This window comes from Homalodisca vitripennis, unplaced genomic scaffold (assembly GCF_021130785.1).
Source record: "Homalodisca vitripennis isolate AUS2020 unplaced genomic scaffold, UT_GWSS_2.1 ScUCBcl_2117;HRSCAF=6542, whole genome shotgun sequence".
In the NCBI taxonomy this organism is placed as follows: Eukaryota; Metazoa; Arthropoda; class Insecta; order Hemiptera; family Cicadellidae; genus Homalodisca; species Homalodisca vitripennis.
The window spans coordinates 14,555-26,696 of NW_025778228.1; positions in this window are offsets into that span (position 1 = coordinate 14,555).

A 12,142-nucleotide genomic window follows, 5' to 3' on the forward strand; every position below is an offset into this window, starting at 1 on the left:
ATCAGACTCAGCACAACGTAATTAAGTCAGTTAAGTTAATTTGTAATTGGTAAGTATTATATGAAGGCAACTTTTAAGTAGCTCTAGAAATGTAATATCCTTACTCCTCCAATGAATTCATTAATTGTACTCCCACTTCATTATTACGTTAGTAACAATAGCCTGAAACAATGCACCGTTTCAAAAATATGCCAAATAAAACAATAGTTTCACTTCATTGTTTTACGCAGTGTTTGCTGTTACACGCTGCTACTGAATACATTTGTGGTATTTGAAAACAACATCAGGACTGCTATTGCTTTTCTTTTTGTTCTAATTTATATATAAATGCAAAAATCTGTTTTTGACGTTAGGAGCATATTTTTTATAGTGTGCATAATGAGGTAAGATAAGTAAATTATAATCTGAGGTCCTTATAAAACATGGTGATTATACGTCAATTACAAGTAAGTGTGAACAATAAAATGGCATTCAAAGTACCCAAAGATAATTATGCTATTCCTAATGGGAAATTATATTCTTTGATTTAGTTTTCAAAATTTCTGTGTCAACTATTAATTTCAGTGTGTTCTGAACTGGATGTAATAATAGTAATAATAACAGTTTATTATTGTTTATAGTATAAAGTGTTTTATTATAACATATCTGGTAGCCTATTCAAAGCCTATATATGCATTAACCCTTATTACGTAATAGAGACTCGACTCTAAGATTTTATCGGTGTCGAGTAGTCAGTTTATCGGGGCATACTTGCATGATACATCATGCATTCAGGATACATCACGTAAGGGCAACCATTCTCGTCTTTAAATACAATTTCAACGTAATGAGCTGTTGATAAATCATAATTCTTTACTTTAGAATCAGTCGAAATTGATAACTATACATCCAAAGAGTCGTCAGTGGAGTTGGCTTTTGTGTACAGTCTATTGATTATATTTAGACATATTTTACTTTAATAATTATAAAAATCATGGTTTGAATTTAAATTGTGAAAACACTTACTAAAAAACAAAGTTTCATTCTTAATTTATATATATATAATTTATATATAATCGTTAAATAAAGGTTACATCATAATGTGTTTTAAGATCATTGTTTACCTGTATATCACTGAATGAACAAATCTTGTGAATAAAGAAAATTAAAAGAACTCTTTGCATAATTACGGATTCATGCCATTTTTGACACTTTTAATCGTTAAAATCGGCTCATAAATAACAGAGAGGTTTTGTTGAAAATTGCCTTATCGTATTATAGATACAGGTATATTTTCAATCTATGAATCTTAAACGGGTGGAATGAAATCTTCAACCTGAATATTTTGAATTAGTGGTAAATGGCTTTATTATTGCTTTAAAATTTTTTTTACAACGGTGTATGTTCATAAATGCTATGTATATCTATAATTGTTCACTATTTAAATCATTTGGTATTATGTTATAAACATAGATTATATTAAGTTCAATATGCATCTTATTATTGTTTTACAGGTCAATTTCCGAAATTGTTTTTTATTCCTAACGATTAAGCTTATGCGGTCAGTACAGTAACTAACGTCTTTCCGGTTCTCGTCAACTTTGAAAGTTTTCTTTAAAATGTTTGGCGCCACTGTTGAGAGGTATCTGTAAGCACATGTTAAACTGAAATCAATGAAAGCTACTATTATTGATAAAACCGAGTTACATTGTGTTAAATGATTTCAGTTTTTATTTAAGTATACATACACTAATCAAATTATAACTTATAATATGTTTAAGGGTCACACCTACTGGTGTACAGTGTGAATTAAAAGTTTTGATACACCCATTTTGGGGAAATGAGCAAAGTTATAACAGTGACTAAAAAGTTAATTTCTATTTCATAGAAAGATGTCCCGAGTTCTATCCCTCCATATTTAGCCATCAAAAAATAAACAGAGTGAATATGTAATTTTAACTCACAATATATATAATAAGATATAACTCTCATGGCAATGTAAATTTTTACTATTATTGACAGTGGTGCGCCGTTGACATTCTATAAATAATTATGAATCATGTGAATCACTTAATCAACGATAATGTATTTGAAAAAAAAGAAACAGTAATTATTGGAAAACTATGTATTTTATGCCTTGAAATAACAAATCCTGTAGATATGTATGTTATGAATAATAAAAATGCAAGATATCTCTGCCAGACAGCGAGATTTATCGGCAGCTAGTGCCAGAACGTGACATGATAACATTGACCATCATCCTACGGGTTTTAAAGTTATCCCACATGCAACCTTACCGATTCTTTTCATGTGTAATGGAAGGTTATCGGCTGTTAATTTAAAATTGTTATCACATGAATGAATATCTAAACCAATATTTTATATCGACGTTTTCTATAAAAAAATCTATGTAAAACTGTTACAGTAGGAGCTTATTAGGCGTTTCAACATTGATTTGCACCTGTATAAGGTAACAAATCACAACAATGTGTTGTGCTCTTAAGTGGTAAAAAATATTTATTGGCAGTAATCGTAAGATATAATATAAGCAGATCACTGATGATATCATAGATCATATCACTACGTTTCGAGATCTGCTATCTGATCTCTTCTTTATATAAATTACTAAATTAATATATGACTACAACCTAGGTTTACAAACAATAAATCATGAAAACATACCACAGCGGTGTGACACGCAACATTCGAACCACATCAGCCATATTGCGTGCCTATTCCATGCACAATAACTCTAAAACATGGACTTAATAAAAACCAATCACTAATAATTATAACTGATCTAAAAGTTCTATTTGCTTGGCCGGTGAGTGCAGACCAGGTGGTGTTTTCTGTAGTTCACTTTTAATTGAGAATAACTATTTCTTTTTCAGTCTGTTATAAAAACTGGATCCGTATAATATAACACCAGTAATTTAATATAACTTTAATTTAGACATTTTACATTTTAAATTGTTTAACTGTAGATATACAATAAGCTAAACAAATTAGTGGCACGAATCTTTACATAAACATACACAATCTTTGAAGTTATTAATCATTTCTATTTCTATATGGTTCCATTATTTATAAAATAATAACAATCTAAAATTAATTTTCTGTTACTGTTTTGTTTTTGCTAGAACGTGTGTACGTACCTCTCAAGTTTATTACAAATATACTTAATAAAGGGAAGACTTTCAACAAGAAACAAGTCTTATATTAATTTAGATATTTAAAAATTTAAATTATTGATGAAAAACTAAAATATGTGTTTCTAATCTTCACTGTTGAATTAACGTGGACTGTCAAGTTCCTCAGCCTTCAAAACCAATAGCATCGCGCGCGTTTCACGGTAACTGATTTTAATCTATTGTTATTTTTGTTGCATGTAATATATGATTGTAAACAGGCCTACAGGTTACAAATAAAATTTATAATATTAAATTACATTAGATATCTGCATTTAATGTATATTATTATTAAAAATATATATACTTAATATTAAGTATTAAAGACAGTTTTTATGTAATTATAAATATATTTTCCATCTCCCATATCATATGGCTGTCAGAAAAAATTGTTTACCACACAAATAATTAAATTCATCATAAATCAAGTAACATTCAAAAAAGGCTTTGAAGAAATACTTAATTGCAAACGCACTGTATTCTGTGCACAAGATCCTGTAACAAAGCAACCTACGTTAAGTCAGAGCTAAAAGGTGTGGAGCTGGAAGGAGTGCGACCCAGTTGATGTGAAAGATTTTAAAATATGTATGTGTGATTGTGAAATTTAATGAAAACATTTACATTTTTGTACTTTTATTTTTTAGTTTGTGACCTAATATTTTTAATTTGTAATGTTTTATACGTGACGAAGCTTATTGGCAAAATATTATAATTAGTAACACATGTCATACAAATTTTGTATAGTTGTTATATTAATGGCAATAATGAAGTATTAGTTTCAATTTAATAAAATACTTTACATTACATTTATTTATGATGAGTATTGTGTTAAAAACACTTTAATTGCAGGAAAAATAATATACAAATATAGTAAAATAAATGATAACTTTAAAATAAAAAAAACCTGAAGAATATTACAACCTAAAAACAGTTTTACATTTTCACTTGAGGATTAGTTATCACTTTCCTGCCTCACACTGGAAAGAAGTAAACACTGTTCGCTTTCTACATACAGTATACTTGTGACAGATTTAAACACTTAGATTGATTTTTTCTTCAAGTCCCAGTATACGATAAATGTTTCTCCTCAGTTGTTTTAAGAGTCTCCCTTTCCAATGACAATCCATAAAAAAGTTCAGGCAAATGTCTCTGGCTGATTCTTTAAGAAAACCTCTTCGAATAATATAAAATTATTGTTTTATTGTGTTTGTAAATAATACAGCGATATAATCCAATAGTATTCAAGATACGTGCTGATCCTGGCACATAATACCGTGTTTTTCAGTCATAATAACATTCACGTCCTTATTTACTAAGTTATAGAATGTCTAAATACGTATACAGCTATTAGACATACCCTGTTTGAGGAGTATGCCCTTACTGTGGTGCAGTTTCCTCTCAGCCATCCGGCTAATTGTGCAGCCTCTTCCAGGGTTACGCTGTTTCAAATCCCAGGCCTTTACAAAACCACGAAATCTTCTGAACAATACTTACCAGTTCCAACCCTCTTCCGTGTGCCTAAGAAAACCTAAGGACCTTGAGCATTTGCTATGTATGCCGGACATTCAAATATGAAGTGCTCGGCTGTTTCGTCAACATCGCCAAATTTACTTCACAGTGTTTCCTGAACCGGAATACCTATTCGGTTCAGTTGGTTTCGGAATATCCAATGACCTGTAATAAAACCAGTAATCTTATGGATCTCCACTCTACTCATTCTATGGGCATTTGCTGCAATGTTCCTTGATGGTCCGTTGAGCATCCACTTGCCTGTACGTTTCCCTCAGTTTTTCTCCAATGTTATACAAAATCCCACACGTTGGTCCAGGACGAGTAAGAGGACTGCCTCTTCATTACCTGTGATTCCTCTATGTCCAGGCACCCATCTTAGAATAAATTTATTGGATTCTGCCAGCAATTTCATGACCTTATGGCATCCCCATACTGTCATTGAAATACAGTCATGGTTGGCCAAGGCCTGCAGAGTAAAACCTGATGTCCGAGTTAATGTAGATGGTTTTTTTAACAGATGGTTTTGCCTTTGTAACCTCTTTCCACATTAATTCTCGTGCATTCTGCAAGGGCTGTAACTTCATCCTGAAAGAGAGTTGTCAGTTTGCCCTAGACTAATGCTCACGCTAGCTCTGGATCTGGCTCCCCAGACCCCTGCCCCAATACCATTCAGTCTTCGACCCGTCCGTGTACCAGGTTAGAGCCTTCTTCATGTAGACGGGCACACCGTTTGACCATTCCTCTCTTTCAAAAATGTTGACTTGAAATGGTTTTTCCCAGTCCGAAACTTTTGACATTCTGTCAGACATAATCTCTAGAATGTCCAGTTTGAGAATGTCAGAGGATCTTGAAGTGCTTGCTAGCATGGTCATGTTGCCAGTTTCCATTGCATTGCAGCCTGTAGGCAGACATCGTAGACTCTCCTATGACAAATATGCTAAGGGAAGTTTAGCACTACTTCCATTGGTGTTCCTCTCATGGCGCCCGTTGTCCACAAGCACGCCAACCGTTGTACCTTTGACAGGTTTTTTACAGCAGTCACCTATTGGACCTTTGTCCACGATACCAATGAGCCATACACCATGTTCGTTTTAATGACTCTGGTTATAGCCAATGCGACATGTCGGGTCTAAGCCCCGATGTGCATCCTACTACACGTCTCACCATCATCAATGTAGTCTGAGATCGTAATATAATGTATTCTAGATGACTGTTCCATGTGAGTTTATCATCGAGTTTGACTCCTAGATACTTGAACTCCCTGCTTAACTGTATCTGGCCCCCACAGAGAACTGGCTGTGTATTATCCAGTTTCCTCCTACTTTTAAATTGTATTATGACGGTCTTCGAAGGTTTCACTGCAAGTCCTTCTCCATCACTCCATCGCTCCACAATGGACTTCTCTCTGCATAATTTCCAAGCACGTGACCATATGCTTGCCCCTAATAAGTATGACAACATCATCTGCATAGATAGCCTTGAAACATACATGCTCTGTTCATTCAGAGTAAGTCATCCACAACATTGTTTCAAAGGCTTGGTGACAGTACACCACCTTGTGGACATCCTCGCTGAGATTTTGACCTCTCTTGTGACTTCGCACATACATGTCTCTTCTGCTACTAAGCATATTCTTTATCCATCTGACAACAGTTTTCTCAGCACCCCTGGATGTAAGCTTAGACATAATAGAGTGAGTACTCTATTTATCAAAACCTCCTTCTATATACAAGAATACTGCTAAAGCTATTTCCTTTTGTACAATAACTTGCTCAATCTTGCCAACCAAACAAAGTAGGGCTGTTTCACAAGATTTACTTTTCTAATAAGCATGTTGATTTGGATGTAAGTTGATGAGAACTGTGTCCCTTAAATGCCTATCCAGATCCTTCCCCAGGTTCCTTCCAGGTTCTTGAGGAGGAAGGATGTTAGGATTATTGGTCTATAAGCCTTTGCAACCTCATAGGAGAGTTTACCTTGCTTTGGGATAAAAATAACTGGAGGTTCTCCAAGATAGGTGTATGATTCCTGTCTCTAGGCTCGTTCTCAACAGTCGCAGGAGTAGAGGTAATATCGAATCCGCACTTTCCTGAAGGAGTACAGGAAAAATTCATCGCTACTTTGTGATTTAAATTGCCTAAAATACTTTAGAAGCAAATGATTGATGAGTAGGTGAAAGCAGTTTTTGGGCAGTTCCAGTCCATCTTAGACGAGTTCTCTCTAGGTACTTGCCGGTTTTCACAGGCAGCTGTTTCAGATCTCAAAAGATCCTAAGAATTGTGTGCTCAGTAAAACACTGAAGGGTCTCCTAGTGAGTTCCCTCTACATTAAATATGGTACCTACCACATTTATGGGGCTTCGAGAAAGGACTTTTGAAGTTTTAGACAGTCACGTAGCTTACTAATTCTCTGACAGAATTCTCTCCATTAGTTTCTCTTAGCTCTTCTCACCTCTTTATTATAATCTGTAACAGCAAAATTGTATACCTTTCCCAGTTCTCTGCACGTTTGCACGTGTTGTATGTTCTCCCTGCGAAGCTTTCTCCTTAAGGTTTCCAGCCCTTATTTCCACGAAAACGCTTTCTCCCTTGTGTTATTTTCCATTTCAGGACAGGCTTAATAGTACGATTCATTTATAACGGCCTAACCAATTAAAGGTTACGAACTCCACAATCCGCCTCATCTCTTTAGTTTGTGGTAGTTTTGGAGAGTCAAATAGAAAGTATAATGCTGCAAGCAGAATTCTGAGGTGGCAATCACATATCTGCCAAATTTTCAAATAAAGCAGGCTCCATACATACGCATACACTAAGTGTATATCGCTATTCTTCAAAAGTTTCTACATTGCATATCTTTTAAAACTGAGAAATTAGGGCAAATTAAAATAAAAGGATATAATATAGGTGATCAAGTTAAATAATGACTAAATTGCATGTTATGGTTGAATATAATTATTTATATCTATATATTTATATACAGATTTTAATTATATTTCAAACGTTGATATAACAGTTCGTAATAAGGCAGTTGTTAAATCAATTTGATAAAAAAAACATGATGAAATTATAAGATTGTAGTATTAAATACATTTTTTTTAAATGCTTAATTTATTGCTGAGTGCAGGGATAGGCAGGAAATAACTAGAGGTAAACTTTTTTATGTTTTTATTTCCCCACAGATAAACCATTGTCTACTCAAATGCAATAAAGTGATTAATCTGTTATCTTCAGCGCTTATAATTTACAAAAGTTGTGGTCTTAGTAAATAACTTAGTAAATAAGTGTCGTAGTTATGCTCATGAATAGAATAAACTTAATACATCGAAATGAATATTGATTAATAATTCATGCATAATCGTAAACTGAGATGATCAAAACGCGATAAAAACTTCAGACATCAGCTGCTGCTACTTATAAAGTATTAACTAAAAACTCACTGAAGTACCTTATCGGCGTCGGTTTTACAACTGCAGTTACTTAACTTTTGACATTTATAGACTATTTACACTTCATCCCAATCAAATCTTCAAAGTACGATATGGGAACGGAACTCTAGCTTCTCATTAAATTTAACAAGAGTACACCTAATGGATTCCTCTTAAAATTCTCATAAATTTCGTATTCTTCAAAAGTATTTAGTTTGCTGCCTTTTCGACATTGATGTAAAACTTCCTAACTGTCATTAATCCTATTTATTATGTGGTTCTCATCCATCAGATGTTGAACGAACAATAAAGTCTTCTTTCGTAAGGTTTCATGTTTCGTGCAATGCTTTTTAAATCTTTGAGTAAACGACCTGCCTGTCTCATGTACATTTATGACAATTGGAATAATTTATTTTATTCCGTTTGGCCGGTTTGAGTGTTTTTCCGATTTCTCAGATTTTCTCAAAAATGTTACTGGTGTGGTTCGTTGTTTTAAGTACTAGGTCTACGCCATGGCATCTCAGGTCTTTTTTGTACAATGCTGTATTTTCGAGCTATAATCAACGCATATGTTCTGACATTGTCCTGATTTTTTAATTTTCGTTTTATTACCAGGTAGTAGGCTATTATGTACTTTTTTGTACTATTTCGTTCACCATATTGTTATTATAACCATTAGCCTTGGCAATATGTTTTTTTATTTAATTCTTCGTTATAATTGGTTGCCTTCATTGGTACTTTTAGAAGTTGGTAAAACTTTTACGTGTATGGATGATATGAAGTGGAATGTATGGTTTGATCTGATTTATGTATGCGATAAATATTACATTTAAAACTATTCTTGCGTTTGTCTAGGATAAGGTCTAAAATTTCAGTTGATTTTATATTTTTGTTTCAATGATGAAATATAGATTAGCGGTAATGTTATTTTATATATTTACATAACAGATCTAATTAGTGGATAGATGGTTAATTATGATATTTAAAGTTTATGCAATAGGTGGATTGTATATATAGGGTGATTCATGAAGTTCTCCCCCCACTTCTACAGCACATTGTACTAGTAAAAATAATGAAAAAATGTTATATAAACATAGGTCCGAAAACGCTTCGTTAGCGAGTTACAGCTAGCGAAAGATTTCGCCTGAATTCCTGGGTAAAGAGTAAAATAAAGCCATACTGAACTTTTGGAAAGGTTAATTAAGTAAGAAATATCGTGGATTCTTATGTATTTTTACCTGATAAAGCTAATAAAATAGGTTTCAGAACTGTACCTGTAGTAGTTTTTTGAGGGATTCAGGGTTAAATGCAAAAAATTGGGGCACGAAACAATGTTTTTTTAAGTATGATGTACAATAACTTTGTTAAATTGGTAATAAATACATAAAATCAACAAACATTAATTGTAGAGAATTTAATTCTGAGAAAATTGATATAATCAAAGTCTAAAATAAAACAGAAATAAGTACCAAAAAATCTATTTTATTCAGTATAATACATTACTAGCTGTAAAGAAATACCGTACGGTATTTAGTTAAAATAAAACAAAAACAAAATGTTTGTTCCTTAATGATGAGATAAATTAAGAAAACAAGATTCACTGTTAAATAAATTTGTTTGTAAATAAAAATATCATGTTTTATTACGTTGTATTTTTTTTAAATAAAAATTTACATCAAATGTTCGAAAATAAATGAAGGAAACATTTTCCCATTATTGTTTACTAATCATCGAAATGCAGTTTTTTTGTTTTATTAATTTCTAAGTTGGTAACGCACGAATAACAGCTGATCAACAATGGTATTCTGTAACTGTTACGTTAGAACTGTGTATTAGTGGTGTTTTGCAAGCTACAGCAGGAGATCGGGTTCTGTGAATCGTGTTATTAAATGCAATTTTTCTGTGAGTTATAATTCGATTGTTTATTCAGCGAAAAAATGCCTTACTTATTTACATCAGAGGAATACGCTGATATGGTTTTTATTTTGGGTTACTGTAATGGTAATGCTAGAGCTGCTGTAGAAGAATATGAACTACGTTACCCTAATAGGAGGATTCCAGATACCAAAACAATTTCAGGAACTTTTCGTACTCTTCGGGAAACAGGATCACTACCACGTACTAGAACCAATTATGAACGAGCTGTCCAACTTGATGATGATATTGTTATTAATGCTGTTCATCGCAGTCCAGGTGTAAGTACACGACGTATTTCTAGGCGGATAGGAGTTTCGCAGTCAACGATGTGGAGGTCACTTAATCGAAACAAATTTTATCCGTTTCATAAACAAAAGGTTCAACATCTACAGCTAGGGGATGGTCCGCTTCGCTTGGAGTTTTGCAACTTTTTGAATATTAATAATCAACTCTACAAGCGTATTTTGTTTACGGATGAGGCACAATTCACTCGGGATGGTGTCAATAACTTGCACAATGAACACTCATGGGCAGAAAGAAAATCCACATGAGGTAGTGGAACAGAACTTTCAACACCGATTTAGCGTCAATGTCTGGTGTGGCCTTTTGCACAATCGGCTGATTGGACCTTTCATATTACCTGGACGCCTAAATGCTGAGTTCTATTTGCATTTCCTTCAAGAAGAGTTGCCGCAGCTGTTAGAGAATGTTCCTTTACATCTCAGACAAAGTTTGTACTTCCAGCATGACGGAGCACCTCCCCACTTTTCACGTGCCGTTTCTGCTTACTGAAATCATCAATTTCCTGGACACTGGATTGGTCGTAGAGGGCCTCACCCTTGGCCACCAAGATCACCAGATCTATCTCCATTGGATTATTGCATCTGGGGATGGATGAAAGACATTGTATACAAGACAAAAGTGAATTCTCGTGATGAATTAATTGCCCGTATTATGGATTCGGTTGTGCAGATACATTGAAGTCCTGAAAAATTAAGAAACGCAACAAAAGCAATACACAAACGTGCTGCAAAATGTATTGATAATGATGGCCTCATTTTCGAACATCTATTATAAAAAGGTGCGTACGGTTGGCCCAACCTGATTAATTTTGCTTAAAACTAGTAATGTATTATACTGAATAAAATCGATTTTTTGGTACTTATTTCTGTTTTATTTTAGACTTTGATTATATCAATTTTCTCAGAATTAAATTCTCTACAACTAACGTTTGATGATTTTATGTATTTATTACCAATTTAACAAAGTTATTGTACATCAAACTTAAAAAAACATTGTTTCGTGCCCCAATTTTTTGCATTTAACCCTGAATCCCTCAAAAACTACTACAGGTACAGTTCTGAAACCTATTTTATTAGCTTTATCAGGTAAAAATACATAAGAATCCACGATATTTCTTACTTAATTAACCTTTCCAAAAGTTCAGTATGGCTTTATTTTACTCTTTACCCAGGAATTCAGGCGAAATCTTTCGCTAGCTGTAACTCGCTAACGAAGCGTTTTCGGACCTATGTTTATATAACATTTTTTCATTATTTTTACTAGTACAATGTGCTGTAGAAGTGGGGGGAGAACTTCATGAATCACCCTGTAGATTTGCTACGAGTATATCAAATTATGGTATAATTTGGTGTGTTGTCAGCTGTGTAAGTTTAAAATTATGTTCTCAGAGTTAGCACGTCACTTAAGGTACAAATGCGTAGTTTTAGATTTATATGAGGCATGATTGTAAATCTTTTCTCTTTTTTGTTAATTACAAAGGCCAGTACTTAACATTTACCGTACTCTGTATATATAGATGCACCAATGCGAATACTACAATAGAAGTAATTAATTATTATGTTTTAGTTTTATAACAAAAACCCAAAGTGGTTTAAAACCTTAAAAAATATAAAGTAGTTAGCTGTTTTAGAACTTTAATAAACCCTAAACAATAAGCCACGTATACCAAGAATAATTCAATTGCTCTGTGGTGATGTAACAATAATATAGTTTTAACCCTCTTTCAATGTGTAAATTGTATATAAATATTAAATATAGTATAGTATATATTAATGTAAGTATTGTGTAATGTTCTATACAATTAAATGAACGATATTAT